At 39.6% G+C, this 14,816-nt stretch overlaps 1 long non-coding RNA gene and 1 pseudogene across 1 annotated transcript; one reads left to right on the top strand and one right to left on the bottom strand.

Moving 5' to 3' along the window:
• The window catches only part of LOC112846316 (zinc finger protein 85-like), a 241,768-nt pseudogene that overhangs the window by 96,208 nt on the left and 130,744 nt on the right, over positions 1–14,816 (bottom strand).
• On the top strand, positions 13,268–13,600 carry LOC112846379 (uncharacterized). The gene is made up of 2 exons (XR_003219317.1): positions 13,268–13,305; positions 13,378–13,600. It is a non-coding gene; the product is annotated as an uncharacterized LOC112846379 (long non-coding RNA).

Genomic DNA, 14,816 nt, shown 5'->3' with positions numbered 1-14,816 from the left:
AGAACCTTCACAGACTGTGTTTTGCTGATTATTAAGTTTTCTGGGCGTTTGTGTCATCAGGTTTGTTCTACACACCTGCCAATCAAAGCTATATGCTGGCAGAGAGTTAGATTTTATTTTTTATTAATTTAAAAAATAGACATTAAATTAAAAAAAAAAAAACACTAAACGTGGTTTCCGTCTTTATAAAGAAATAACACTGATTATATTTTGATGTGCTAATTCTGACCAATCATGGCATCTTTAAATTATCCTCTGCTGAGCAACCTCTGAACCATGAAGAAACTAACTTCACACTGCTGTAGATGCTGTATCCTATAACACTGGCATGATTGTCTTTACTGTGAGTCTGGAGTTTCAGTTACAGTTCACCTCCCCCCTGATGTTTATCACATATTCACAACAGAAGCTTCAGTGAGAACAAAACAGGAAAGAAAAAAACGAATCTGTCGTGAAAACGGTTAAGAAATAGATCAGCTGTAATTAATGGCTGTGCGCAGTCAGGCCACTGTTTGGATTTGGTGCCATATAAATAAAACTTAATTGAATTTCACGTTCTTTTGGTAGCTTTCATTATAAACCTGTTCACTCATTAAAATATAAAAATTTAAAGTGAAGTTTTGAAAATGGAAAATAATTGGATTTAACTTTACAGTTAGTTTGGCCATTCACACATTTTATAATGCAAATCACTAAAACAATTTCCAGTTAACAGTTCTTCATTTATCCATTTCAGTCTAATAAACAGATATAATTTAAGAGAAAAATAAATACAGTATACATAATATTTTTGCACACAAGCTTCCTGATAGATCCTAAACCAGGTGTAAAGGCTATTGGAGAACTTCATTCTCATTTAGCCCATTGTTCGCTTGGTTGTTACTTCTTCAGACTTGTTTGAATTATGAGAACATCCTTCATTTTCTAGTTTGCACCTTAATATTTTGATATATTCTTTAGATTTCTTTCTTATATTATGAAAAGTCTTCAGCGATCCATATTTCTCTATACTTTACATAAGTGATTAACATATACTTCTACCTAGTTTGTCTTTTTTTTAAGAGCTCTGCAGGTTTATAAAGGTTTCAGAGTTGTTCTTTGGTCATGAAGGGCCACACACTGGATCTTGGTTTCTCCCTGGGTTTAAATATAAATGAGGTGTTTTCTTGTTTTATGACAGGTGGTCTATATGTCTATGTATAGAGTTATGAAAAAAAATCAATTTGTACTGCTTTTTGGTCAACCTGTGTTAAATTGACTTGACAATAGTGTTTAACTATTGTCAGGCATGAGGCAGCCATTATACTGTAACACCCAGTTTTACCAGTAGAGCGCAGCCGATTTTAATTTTGATTCATGGCCATTTCAAACTTCAAAGGTTTAACAGGAGCTCTGAGCTGGTTCAGGAGACGCGAGCCAGAGTCACATGTTCATGAGATTTTGTTTTATCAGACACTTCAGTTATGTTTTCTTCCTAAACTACTGAATAAGACACGATGAATGTGTCCAAGGGGGAGGAGCAATAATTAAAATACAAAGCTTTGTGAAAACTAAATTCAACTATTCAAGAACACTGGTCACCTGTCCTTGGCGTAGGTTTATCACCTCCTGTTTATGTAATTTAATGAAGCACAACTGTAAAATGCCACTCTTATTTTAATTAAAAAAATGTTTATTTCCTGTACCCAAGTTGCTTTAATAAAAAAGAATAAGAGTTTGCAAAACACAGAAAACTACAAAATGAGCAAACATCCAATGTAACTACTAACAAAGAATTATCTTTATATTTTTAGAAAAAAATAAAACAGTTACTTAATAAAATTCAACGTTTTTTGCCATGTCAGCAGCTGCCAGTTGTTTTTTGGGTGAGAAACAGCTTAAACTCTTCAGTCTCAAACACAAACATCCTGCAATGAAGGTTTAAAGACACTGATTGATGCTCTGGCTTTTTTGAGGTTATGGTTTAGTTTTTATTCTTTGTTTTCTTCAGTGAAAAAACGTGTGCATCGGTTAGCCACAACCAACCCAGAGCCACACAAGGAAAACAGATGAGGCTAATGTTTGTTAATTTCACAGGGAAACTAAACTGTTTGTGGAATAAGATCATCATTCAGCAAACAAATAAAGACAGTAATTTTACTGAGGACACAAAACAACAGGAAGATTTCATTAGATAGGTGTGTATAGGGATTTAATACAAATTTAAAAACAATGCATTTTGTGAATCACAAGTTTAATTCAGTGATAAAAAGAGGTAAAAAAAAAATATAAAAATCTGTAACATGTGGATGTCCTCTGGTCTGAGGTGCTGGGGGGACCAGTTAGAGACCAGCAGCTGGATGTCAGTGGTTGGACTGGTGGACTACTTCAGTGAAGAGTAGACGACGTCTGGCTCTGGTTTAAAGTCTGAACACAAACACACACAGTTCAAACAACAGGAAACATGATTACAGGCTTTGTAGTTCAATCAAGACCTCCAATCTCCACCTCTCTGCATCACACACAGTCCCAGTTCAGACTTTACTGGGAACCAGCTCAGATACAAATCACAGAGCTTCCACACTTTAACTGCTTTTTAAGATTTCCATGAGAAAGCTAGAAAAGTATATCTCAAAATCCAACCTACCCCATTTATCTTTGGTTGTAATCAGACAAATAATATAAAAGTGTTTTCAGTTAGTGGGGTCATCGGCAAGGTTATTATCGTTAACGAAAACTAGAAGTGAAAAAACATTTTCGTTAACGGAAATAAAAATAAAAACAAAAATAGAAAAATAACTAAAACTGTAATGAGTGTTTACAAAACTAACTAAAATTAATTGAATTTATTGCAAAAATGTGTTTAGTTTTCGTTGATGTGTGTGTGTCATAGTCAAGGGTGAAAATGAAGTTTAGTTTCCAGGTTTTTTTCTTGCTGTGTCTCATTACGCCAGCAGGTGGCAGTACGTTAGTCGAGTCGTCTGTGTTGCTGCTCCGTCCACGCGCAGAATCATGTCAGGAAAAGTCTGGAGAAAGCGCCAGAGTCCAATTTGGGATTACTTTGAATATGACTGTGTTTTGGATAAAGCAAGTGTCTTGTAGTGGAACGAGACAAATTATGAGGGACATTTCTAAAGGGAAAGAAATCCCACAAACCTTAAAGTGCACTTGAAAAGCTCACACAAGAAGGCTAACCTAGCTTACCTGGAGAAGGTAAGGGAGCACATTCAACCCTCATCCCCAGAAACAGAAACTAACCCCAGGCAAGGCAGCGTGATGCATCCCGAGACAACAGGACTGGGATATCTACATAACTGTGTGAGTCAATTGCCTTCAAAAGGTTTATCAATTCACTTGAACCAAAATTACGAACACCCGGTGCTGCAAGAGTTAACAGTCTAATTGCGGCCAAGATATACATTTTATAGTTGCCTGGTATCAACGGTTGTTCATCTGCCCTAATTTATTAATTTATTAATTAATTTATTTATTTATTTAAAGAACCCATAGGTGGGAATGTGAGTTGTCTGTCTCTGCGTGTTAGCCCTGCGACAGACAGGCGACCTGTCCAGGGTGCAGGGTATGGTAGCTGGAATAGCAACATACCTAAGGATAAGCAGAAGAGAATGACTGATATGATGAAACTGGGATTTTGTTACACTTAATTATTGCAAACACAACTAAAACCATAACTGAAACTAATCAAAACTAAACTGAAACTAAGGATTTTCAAAAAAATAAAAACTAAACTAAACTAGCAAACAATTGGTAAAAACTAATTAAAACTAATATAAAATTGAAAATCTGAAGTCAAAACGAAATAAAAATAAAAACTAATGAAAATTGCAAAACTATTAAAACCCTGGTCATCGGAGGGCTGGAGCCTATCCCACTTACCATAAGGTGAGAGGCAGCGTGCACCCTGTAGAGGTAACTAGTCTGTCGCAGGGCTAACACAGAGAGACAGACAATTGTTTGCACTCACATTCAAGCCACAGAGAACTCAGGTAAACACAGGTAGAACATGAAGTCTGAACTCCACACAGGATGGTGGTGGCCAGGTGGAGGAATCAAACTCAGGACCTTCTTGCTTTGATGCAACACTGTGCCTCTGTTCTGCCTAATATTTCACATGGCTTCACTAAATAAACTAGAGTTAATCTTTCCAAACTGAGGTGATTGTTAGGAGGTTAGGTTGGAGGCATCACTGAGTTTTTGTGGGTTGGCTTAGTGACATTTCTGCTAGATTGACTTATTTTATATGGACTCTGGCAACACGTCCTACCAGGTATTTATGGACTGTGCTTTAATACTTTCTGGATTTCTAGGTTTCTTTTATTGTGCCTCCCATGTATTCCATGTTTCATCTCTAGTCTCCCTTATCTCTGTGTTTGTGCATCTCCCTCTGTCTCCCCAGTCAGTCATGTATCCTTGTCTCTGTGCCTGTCTCATGTTTTCTGTTTTACTTTGACAGCCTTGTGTCCTTTTTTAGAGTATTAAGTTTTGCTGTGTATTTAACCCTGTGTTTTCCTCTGCCTGTTGTCATGTTGTACCATGATTGCTGTGTGTGTCCCTGTGCGCCTGGCTTCTATTGTTGTTTCTCGTCAGTTCCGGGTTTCTTTGTTTCGTTAGTAATGCAATAGGTGTCGGCTGCTTGGCGATTCCCATGATGCACTGAGTATGCAGATGGCCGCCACTTTCTGCGTCTTGTTCTGCCGGAGTTTTCTTCCTGTTAAAAGGGAGTTTTTCCTTCTCAATGTTGCCAAAGTGCTTGCTCATAGGGGGTCATATGATTGTTGGGTTTGTCTCTGAATCTGTTATTGTAGGGTACCTTACAATATAAAGCACCTTGAGGTGACTTTTGTTGTGATTTGGTGCTGTATAAATTAAATTGAATTGAATTCATGTGTTTTTTGTGATTTTTCCTTTGCGTTATTAATTACTTAAAACCAAGGACAGAAATAAAGCAATGATTAAGTCTGTACCACATCTACTTATAATTTAAATATAGTAATGATGCAGTATCCCTTTCAAAGTTAAAACAAAAGTGTAATTATATCTAATCAATTCTGAGCTATTTAGCATTTTTTTCAATGAAATAAATCTAATATGTCAAGATCTTAGCATAATTCATACTTTTAAATTGGCTAGTCAGTTGCACAAAATAAAATAATGCTGAAAAAAACTAACATATTGCAACATAGTATCATCCCTGGATATTCTCTGCCATACCAGGCTGCTGGTATGGCAGAGAGTAGAGGAGGACCAGACTGTGGCTGCTCTGCGCTGTGACACTTAAAAGCTGCGGCACTTACACAGACGGCTTCCTCTTTGATGAAACCTCAGCAGTATGAACAGGAGAGAAATAGAAACTAAAGTATTGATCTCATTGCACTTGTATTAATCAATATCAATACAAAAGCTGGTGTCAATATTATTATTATTTGGATCGGTCCACCCACCACTACCATAAAATGTTTATAAAATAAGGAGACAGTCAAAGAGAAGGGCCATGATGTCATGTCTGATGGAAGCAATGGAAAAACACATTACATTATAATTATTTTTTATGTAGCATTGTGAAAACACTAAGTGGTGTCTTTTATAAACTGCAGCAGCTTTAGACCATTTTTTCCCTCATCTTAACACCTCAGCTCTGAAACAGCACCTGTATACAAAGAAATGGGGGGGCTTTCTGTGTGAAAGAGATGTGTACAACCACAAAGCTTCCATCTTCTGTTAAAGAGATTTACACCTTTCATCACAGAGCACAAAACAAACATGTTCTCACAACAAGAACGCTACTCACCCACGTCGGACTGACTACAGTTAACAACAGGATGTTGCTCCTGTGGTTTTATATACAGAACAGTCAAAGTCTATAATAGCAATAAAGATACTTGTTTTATTCAACCTGTGTCTGTATGTCTCATATCCCACTAATCATTCTTAGAACTTGCATACTAATCTCAATGAATAGACAAATATGGATCTAATCTGGGCTATATTTGATGTTTGTTGCCCAGTGCAAACACTGCTAAAGTAACAATGCACCTGATATCCTATTCATATAAGGTGGACCTGTAGCTGAGCTGAAGCTGTCAGACTCACTGCTGTTAATTAAGACAAAATGCAGCCCAATTAAATTACAGATGAGGCAAATTTGGCTCAAATAAAATGCATCACTAAACTCTGACATATTTCTGCTTATTTGTTTCTTTTTGACCATGTGAACACAAACAGTAGTCTTTTTTTTTTACTCAAGCATTATAACGCTGCCACAAACACAAATGTGCATCAATCCATGGCTGAAAAAAGTCTCTAATAATGACTATTTCTTGTTTGTTTGAGAAAACATTCGCAGAGCAGCTGTTTCAGGAAATAGTTCAATATAAAACAATAACAGAATTATGAGTGTGAGGTAGTCGGTGGGAACTACAGTGTTTGTTTGTAAGTTAATTATCATTTCTCCTGACTGAAACCAATACAACAGTGTGTAAAACTGTTGGTGCTAAACTGTTTGGCTTCTACCATGATGGCCATTAGAGCTAATATTAGCATGTACAGTGGGTGTAAGAGTACACACTCGTGCTAAAATGCCAGGTTTGTGTGATGTTAAAAATAAGACCATAATACATGTTTTAACGTTTCCTATTATTAACATGGCCCTTAACCTCTACAATTCAACTGAAAAACAAAAAAAATCTGTTGGGGACAAAAACTCCAATAAGACTTTTGTATAAGACCAGGAAAATCCAGTTCTTTGCAATGTTATTGTTTTCCCACATTTTTTCTATTTTTTGATGACCTCACTGTGCTCCATGCTACATCCAGTCCTGTGAAAGTACTTCTCTTAATTAACTGATGCCTTTCAACAATTAGACTCCTCTGATGCTGAGTAATTGTCAGGAAAGTCCTACTAGCAGAGCACACTTGATTGATTCACTGTAACTGTCTCTTTAATTGTTGGCAGGTGTTTAGCCAAGAAGACTGGATGCTGTGATTAAATCAATCGGTGCTCCAATGCAACCAGCTTATTGTACTTTTTCATTACATTTATATTTTCTTATGTAGTTTTTTGCCCTAATAGACTTATTTGTTTTTTATTTGAATCTTCACTTATATACGACATTAACGATGGGAACGGTTTTGAAATTATTCACTGTAGTTTTTTTTCTTATAATCACAAAACCCCTAGTGTTTTCATAGAGATGTGCACTTTTCATATTCACTGTAACATAAACCAAAGCCTAAATTCCTGGCTGTAAAAGTAAATCTTGATGGACACAAAGAAGAGCAGCTGTACCTCTCATTTTTGATTTTTTCTTCTCATCTTTGATGATGATTGGTCCATAACTGATGTCTTCAGCTGAGTAAACAGCAGCTGGATCACTGTCTGCACAATAAAACACACACAAAAAGACATCACTACAGACAGAACAGCTGATCATATAGAAAGTGATAGAAATGTTTAATAAGTAGAATTTAGAGTCAGTGAAAACTCGGCTGCTGCTGTAACACATAAACAGACAGGAGGAAGTGACTACAGAGCTGAGCTTTCATCAATAGGATGAATGTTGAACGTCAGGATCTCAGAAACTACAATATTATTTACTTCATAAATGTTAGATTTAAAATTGAAAATGAAAAATAACAAATTTAATTTGGATACAACTAAAATGTCCTTAATTATAAAGTATCCTGCAGTAAATTAAGTTTAAAAAAATAGTAATATTGTAAATAATGCAGTTATTAAATGGGATTTTATTTGTAATAAATTGAGATTCATGATCTGTTTCCAGAGTTTACAGCTTTAAGAAATGATCTCTACATTTTTCTTCCTCATCGTACGACCAGCAGCTCTGTGGTGGAACACTCGCTGCCGACATGTGTTTCTATAATGAGAAACAGGATGCAGGACGACTGCAGAGCTGTTAGCTTCAGCTACCCACAGACCACAAACACACAGTCCAGCTCACAGTGAACAATACTCAGTAAGCACAGACACATGGTTACAGCTGACTATAGTTTCACATTCCAGATAAAGAAATGAAGAGTATGAACTTAAATATTGTGATTTCAGGTGCGAAAGAGATGATTACATCTGATTAAAATGATCACAATCTGGTGTGTTGCTTACAGACATTTTTGTTCAAATGAAAATATGAACATTGCACACTCTACATTAATACATTTGTAAATATATTTATTATAATAAACTGTAAAAACAAAGAAAACATATATTTTTGATTTTAGGGTTAAACTCAGCATCAAATCAGTAAAAAGCTGGAAAAATATTTTGTTATATTTCCAAGCTCTCTGTAATGTCCTCACAAACCTTTATATAAACCATTCTATGATTACAGTCAGGAACCATGTTTTAATGAACATAAAATTAATTATAACCATCATCTTAAAACTGAGACTGAATTATTTGAATGGTGTTATGACGCAGGTAATCATTTTGTGTATAGCACTCCTCCATAATGGGGGTGTTTCTGTTAATCTGAGTTACAGGTTGAAGGTGATCATTGGTTGAAAGTAAATGAAGACGGCTGATATGTCAATACTGGCTGTTTCCTGTCTACTTCCTGTTTCCAATGAAGCTGTGTCATGTGTTTAGTTGTGTATCACTGTATGATGAGGTTTCTGCAACTAGAACAGCTCGATTATTATTTTTGTACACATAACCTAAAGATTGTAAATAATCCTTGTTTTAAGAGAATAAGCCTGTTTTCTGTGGTGCTGTCAAGACTTTTTCTTTTAACACCTTTCCCCCCTAGGCCAGGGCAGACTGGGTCAAGGGTCAGAGGAAATGCCATTTATTTTGAAACCCATGTAAATATGGCAGTGGACAAAATGCGAACACCAAGGCTTCAAACTACAACATCTAAAACCAAAAGTGCCCCGAGGGTTTCTCCATCATTTTTTTTAATTTCAGTCATTCAATGTCATACTAGCTCATGATGGAAACAAAGTAACCCAACTTTTTAAAACAAAAATACAAGTTTCTGTGGGACAGTGTATCTCTAACAAAACAGGTGGAATAAGAACAACCAAGAAAGAACCTTTGAGAAATTACTTTTAAAAAATTAAATCAATAAAAATAAAAAAACATGGAACAAAAAAGTTTAAATAAAATCATACATTCTCAGCTGTTTCATTACGTTGAAATATTCTTCCAACTGTTTGTAAATTTGAACAAGTTCGCAGAACAGAAATGCAAATAATCTGAACTGTGTGTCTGAAAAATTAAAAAATATGAGTCTCACCTTCAGGTTTCCTGTGAACACATCGTCTCACCAGCAAAACAAGTAACACCAGTAGAACCCCAACACAGATTGATCCAAAAAATGACAACACAGATAGAGAGGAGGGAGGTGTGGATGCAGGTGGAGGTGTGGTGGTGTGTTTGTCTAAAATAAAGCAAACACAGTCATTAAGTTGTCGCCACATTGTGAATGTTGAAAGCTGCAGAAACACAGACAGGTGAGTGTGTCACCTGTGACAGTGATGCAGCTGGATGGAGACTCTCCATGACCGCTGATGTCACACTTGTAGAGGCCTTCATCAGACCTGGAAACATGCTGGATGGTCATGTGACCTGTAGGCTGCTTCCTGATGAGGGAGCCATCTTTATAGAAAGCAGCTGGGAGGTTGGAGGGAGTGGTCTTTGTTTTACAGAGCAGAGTGACGTCATCTCCCTCCATCACAGGGAGGACAGGACTCTGCAGGATCACTGATCCACCTCAACACAGAGACAAACTACAGCATTTCATCCATTTACACACAGCTTCATCAACACTAACTCCACACACTCAGCTTACCAGTGACTGTCAGGTTAACCATGTTACTGATGGGACCCTCTCTGGACTCACACCAGTAAACTCCACTGTCCCATGGGTACATGTATTCGATTTTACAGGAAGAATTAGTCAAACCAGCTGGTTTTCCCCACCCATCTCCACACTGAGTCCTCTGTTGTTTGCTTGTGTTTCTCCTCAGAGTCCATCCAGCAGAGCTGTCGTCCTCCTCACAGCTCAGAGACACAGAGTCTCCTTCAAAGAACTGAGAGCTGCTGGGACTCACAGTCAGACGATCTGTGAGGGTTAAAATCAAAAACTGATGATCTGTTAGACTTTACACTGTGAAACATGAACCCAATCAGGTCATATCAGTGAGTATTTATCAGGTTTAAACTGTGACAGAAGAAGGTTACTGACCTTGGTTTGTTGTGCAGCTCAGCAGTGAGATCAGAACTAAAGAGAAACGACACTCAGGTTGATTTGAGGTGAACATAAAGAACAACTCCACACAAACAGCTGACAAACACACAAACTAGTCTCTGATACATCTGCTCATTTTGTATTTGATGCCAGCAACATGTTTTAAGTTTGACAAAAGACTAAAAATAGTATTTAAGATTTAAAAAAGAGAAAGAAAGAGCATCATCCATCTTTTTAACTACTTTTTCATCTTTTGTTTGAGGAAAATCTGAACCCCAGCTGTCAGTGGCTGAGCAGTAGCATATAAATATGACACGTCACCAGTCCAATGCAGGGTTCACACAGAAAGATAAAATAATAAGTCTGTTTGAGGAAACAGATTTTATCTGTTTTGAACTTGAATTCAGCCTGATTTGTTTTTCATGTCTTCTCCTCCATCATCAGTTATCAGGAGAGCAGACAGTCAAAGTACAAGAATTCAAACAAACACAGAGATTCTACTTACAGAGCAGACACAGCACAGATGTTTCCTTCATCGTCCTTCTCACTCATTTGAGCTTTTGTTCATTTCTGTCACTGACACCAAGTAAAGCCCGCCCTCTTCCTCTGAGCACCAGCTTTCTATTGGTTCAAACACAGTGGTGGGGGCTCACGTTTTTCTATGTGTAAAGAAAAAAAAAAAATAAAAACATAATTATAAACATAATGTAGTACCTTTATTTTTTAATACTTCACTCTGCATGTGAGTGAAGTTGCCCCCCCACCTTCTTCAAATCCAACAAAAGTGGTATCAAACGTTTGTGCTGCAAAAATTTTCGTTTGTGCTGATATCATTTTAAAGATATTAATAAAAATTTCTAGAGGTCATCAGAGGTCAACCAGCCCCCCCACATTAATTAAATCAAACAAAATGGGTGTCAATCAACTGTGCTACGTTTGTGCTGGTTTATGCTGCTAAAATTGTTGTTTGTGCTGCTTCTGTTTTAAAGATATTAATGAAAATGTAAAGGTCAAAAGGTCAACCAGCCCCCCACATTACCCAAATCAAACAAAATTGATGTCAAACGTTTGTGCTACGTTTGTGCTGGTTTGTGCTGCAAAAATTTTTGTTTGTGCTGCTATTATTTTAAAAAATTTTAATAAAATAACGTCTTGATGCGTGCTTAATCATCCAGGTAAGTAAATCCCAAAAGGTTGATTCTGTTCATCTGGACATTTTCAGTTGGAGAAACGTTTCGTCACTCATCCAAGTGACTTCTTCAGTCTCAGCTGACTGCAGGTTTCCCCAACCTTATAAACAGTACATTTGCACAGAGAAGGAAACTAGCACCACTGAATGAACAATGGGCTGGGGGGTTAGTTCCATGATTGTTAGTATGCAAATTCTTATGACCATTGATCAACGACTACTAATCAAAGACACAGATTCTCGAATGGCCATGAGTAGCATTCACAGAGAGTTGGGGAATGGCTGCAATCACAGCTTTGTAAGATGGCGAAAGATGTGCCCTTGGGCCCCCCTTCTCAATTCAGAGATGGTCAGCATCCTGACAGCCCGATGGTCTCTCAGTCTGTGTGTTCTGGCCCAGAGGCTCTTCAGTATCCTTCCTGATGGCAGCAAACTGAAGACGCTGCTGAAGGGATGAGTGGAGTCACCTGTAATGGAGAGGACCTTCCAGATGAGGCAGGTGCAGCTGCTCTCACTACCCGTTGTCATTTTTTCCTGCAGAACCCAGTGCAGGAGTCATACCACACAGTGATGCAGCTGGTGAGGATACTCTCAACTGTGCCTCTGTAGAAGGTGCTCATAATGGGGGTTGAATCTCTTGTGCTTCTCAGTTTGCAGAGGAAGTAGAGTCGCTGTTGGTCTTCTCCACATTCAGGGACAGGTTGTTGTTGTTGTACCACTCGGCCAGATGGTTAACTTCACCCCTGTAGTAGATCTCGTCGTGGGTCAGCAGAGTGAAGAGAAGGGGGCTCAACACACATCCTTGGGGAGCCCCCGTATTCAGTGTTCTTGGGCTGGAGGTGTTGCTGTCGAGCGTACTATCTGCTGTCTTCCTGTCAAGAAATCTAGCAGCCAGTTATACAGCAAGGTGCTGATCCCCAGCAGATCCAGTTTGTGAATGAGTTGCTGGGGAATGATGCTGCTGAAGGCTGAACTGAAGTCTATGAACAGCACTCTGACATATGAGTCTCTAGTGTTCAGATGTGTGAGGGCTGAGTGAGGGACAGTTGAAATTCCATCATCGGTTGAGCGTTTTGACCGGTATGCGAACTCAAATAGATCCAGGTTGGGGGAAAGCGATAATTTGATTTGATGCATGACTAACCGTTCAAAGCACTTCATAATGATGGAGGTGAGTTTGACAGGACGGTAGTCCTTAAAGCAGGAGGTAGATGACTTCTTGGGCACAGTAATGATGGTGGAGGCTTTGAGGCATGTGGGAACGGCGGCCTGACCCTAGTGATGTGTTAAAGATGTCTGTGAAGACATTTGTGAGTTCCACAGCATAGTCTGTCAGTGCTCGTCCAAGCATGTTATCAGGACCTGGAGCTTTGCGTGTACTGATTTTGGCAAGGGATCTCCACACACTGTCTGGGGATTTGTTCCCCACGGTCTGCAGAGTGGGCTTGTAGTCTGTGATGGTTTGTATTCCTTGCCACTGCCTTCAAGTATCTCTGCTGTCGCTGAAGCTTTGCTGTAGCTGATGCCACGTGACAGGTTTGCCCTTGCTGTTCTTTGGCTCACCTAATTCCCGGCTCCGAAGGCTTGCATTTTTCAACCTTAGGAGCATTTAAACCTGACCTGTGAGGCATGGTTTCTGATTGGCCCGGACAGTGATAGTCCTGGTGTCACGACCTGCAGGATCGGCAAGGTGCTGATCAGAATCTCTCCACTCCTAGCCCTCCTTCTCTTCTCTTTTTCCCTCTCTCTCCCCCTCTCTCCTTCTCTCCCCTGTTTTGCCAGAACTCATGGTGGCTTCACGCCCTCGGTCCACACCTTCCTGGATTGGGAACACCTGGGCCTCATCAGACTAGCTGGTATATTAGAAGGAGGAGATCAGTTGTTCAACGCTGGATTGTTGTGAAGGCTCTAGTCAATACACGTCTAGCTCAAGTTTCCTGTGCGTCCGTCTCAGAGACTTAACGAATGTTTCTTTGTTCCTAGATTCCCTGGACCCGTCCCCGTGTTTCCCCGTGTGGAGTGTGGAAGGAGTGACTGGTCGCTAGCGGAGAAGAGAGAGGTTGAACTGAGCGCGTGTGTGATTTCCCCGTTTTCCCTGGAGCCCTGGACCCCTGCCCCTCACGTCTTGTATATAGCACTAACCCCGCACTGTCTGTACATACACTTGGTGAAGATCTGTAAATAAACCGTCTCTGTTTAAACGCTACTCAGGAGTCCTGCGAGTGGATCCTCTAAGCCAGCGGTCCCCAACCTTTTTTGCGCCACGGACCGGTTTATGCCCGACAATATTTTCACGGACCGGCAATAAGGTGTCGCGGATAAATACAACAAAATAAAACTAGTTCCGGTACCGAAAAAAAGAAGATTTATTCATAACACACGTGAAAAGACCCAGGAAAACCGAGTTAATGATAAAAACGATAACAAAATAACGCTGAAAACCGATAAAAACCCTGAAAACTATACATTTCACACCTGAGCCTCAACTCTCGCGGCCCGGTACCAAACGACTCACGGACCGGTACCGGTCCGAGGCCCGGGGGTTGGGGACCGCTGCTCTAAGCAACCCGTGACACCTGGTCTCTGTGACATCATCGATGCATTTTGGGATGTAGGCAATGATAGTTTCTGTATATTCCTGAAAGTCTGTGGTGTTGTCATGTGTGGCAGCTGTAACAGCCACTATGGTGTGGTGTCTCTTTAAGACACCCAAGTCGAGGGTTATTGTTGTCATCAGTTTGTGCCACTGCTCTCTCTCTCTCTGTGATTCTCTGGACATGTGCTTGCACGCTAGTGCATGAGGGGAGACCTTTCTTTTGTTTTTCTTTTTGTTTGCAACGTATGGGTTGTACGAACACTGCGCATTATGTTTGTTAAGCTGCAGCCGTTCAACCGGGCTTATATGGTTGAAGAAGAGAATGGGCATTAAAGGACACGCTGTGGAATTCCTAGTACCAGTGTGATCGTGTATTCTTCCGACTAGCCTGCTAAGTGTTTTGCGCCTCCTCTCAACCACCAAATACAACCCGACGTTACAAAATGGCGCCCGAACATCTTCTCTTGGACCTCAGTGTGCAGTATCTTCGAGCAGCTGATGATTGATACATGAAAAAGGTACATCGCGGCAAAGTAGATGTCTGCCATACTTTGCGGAAACAGACCAGGCTGGCCTCGACGTGGATGTCGGGAAGATCACCGATTCACCGGATCACGGAGGTGTGTTTCCATGGCAACGAGTGAAGCCGCCGCAACGCTGTTTTCGGGATATAATATCGTTATCTGCTGAATGCCTTTACCGCGACGTTTTTGGATTAACGTGGATTCACACTACCTGGACGCGAGACGGATGCCGCTTCTTCATAGTTTCTGAAGTGCATGTATGCGAGGTGAAGCGCACCGGATCTCTTTTCTCCCTCACCAGC

The sequence above is a fragment of the Oreochromis niloticus genome, linkage group LG3 (assembly GCF_001858045.2).
Source record: "Oreochromis niloticus isolate F11D_XX linkage group LG3, O_niloticus_UMD_NMBU, whole genome shotgun sequence".
Taxonomy (NCBI): Eukaryota; Metazoa; Chordata; class Actinopteri; order Cichliformes; family Cichlidae; genus Oreochromis; species Oreochromis niloticus.
Note: the sequence above shows the minus strand (reverse complement) of the source record. Positions and strands in the feature narration are given on the sequence as shown.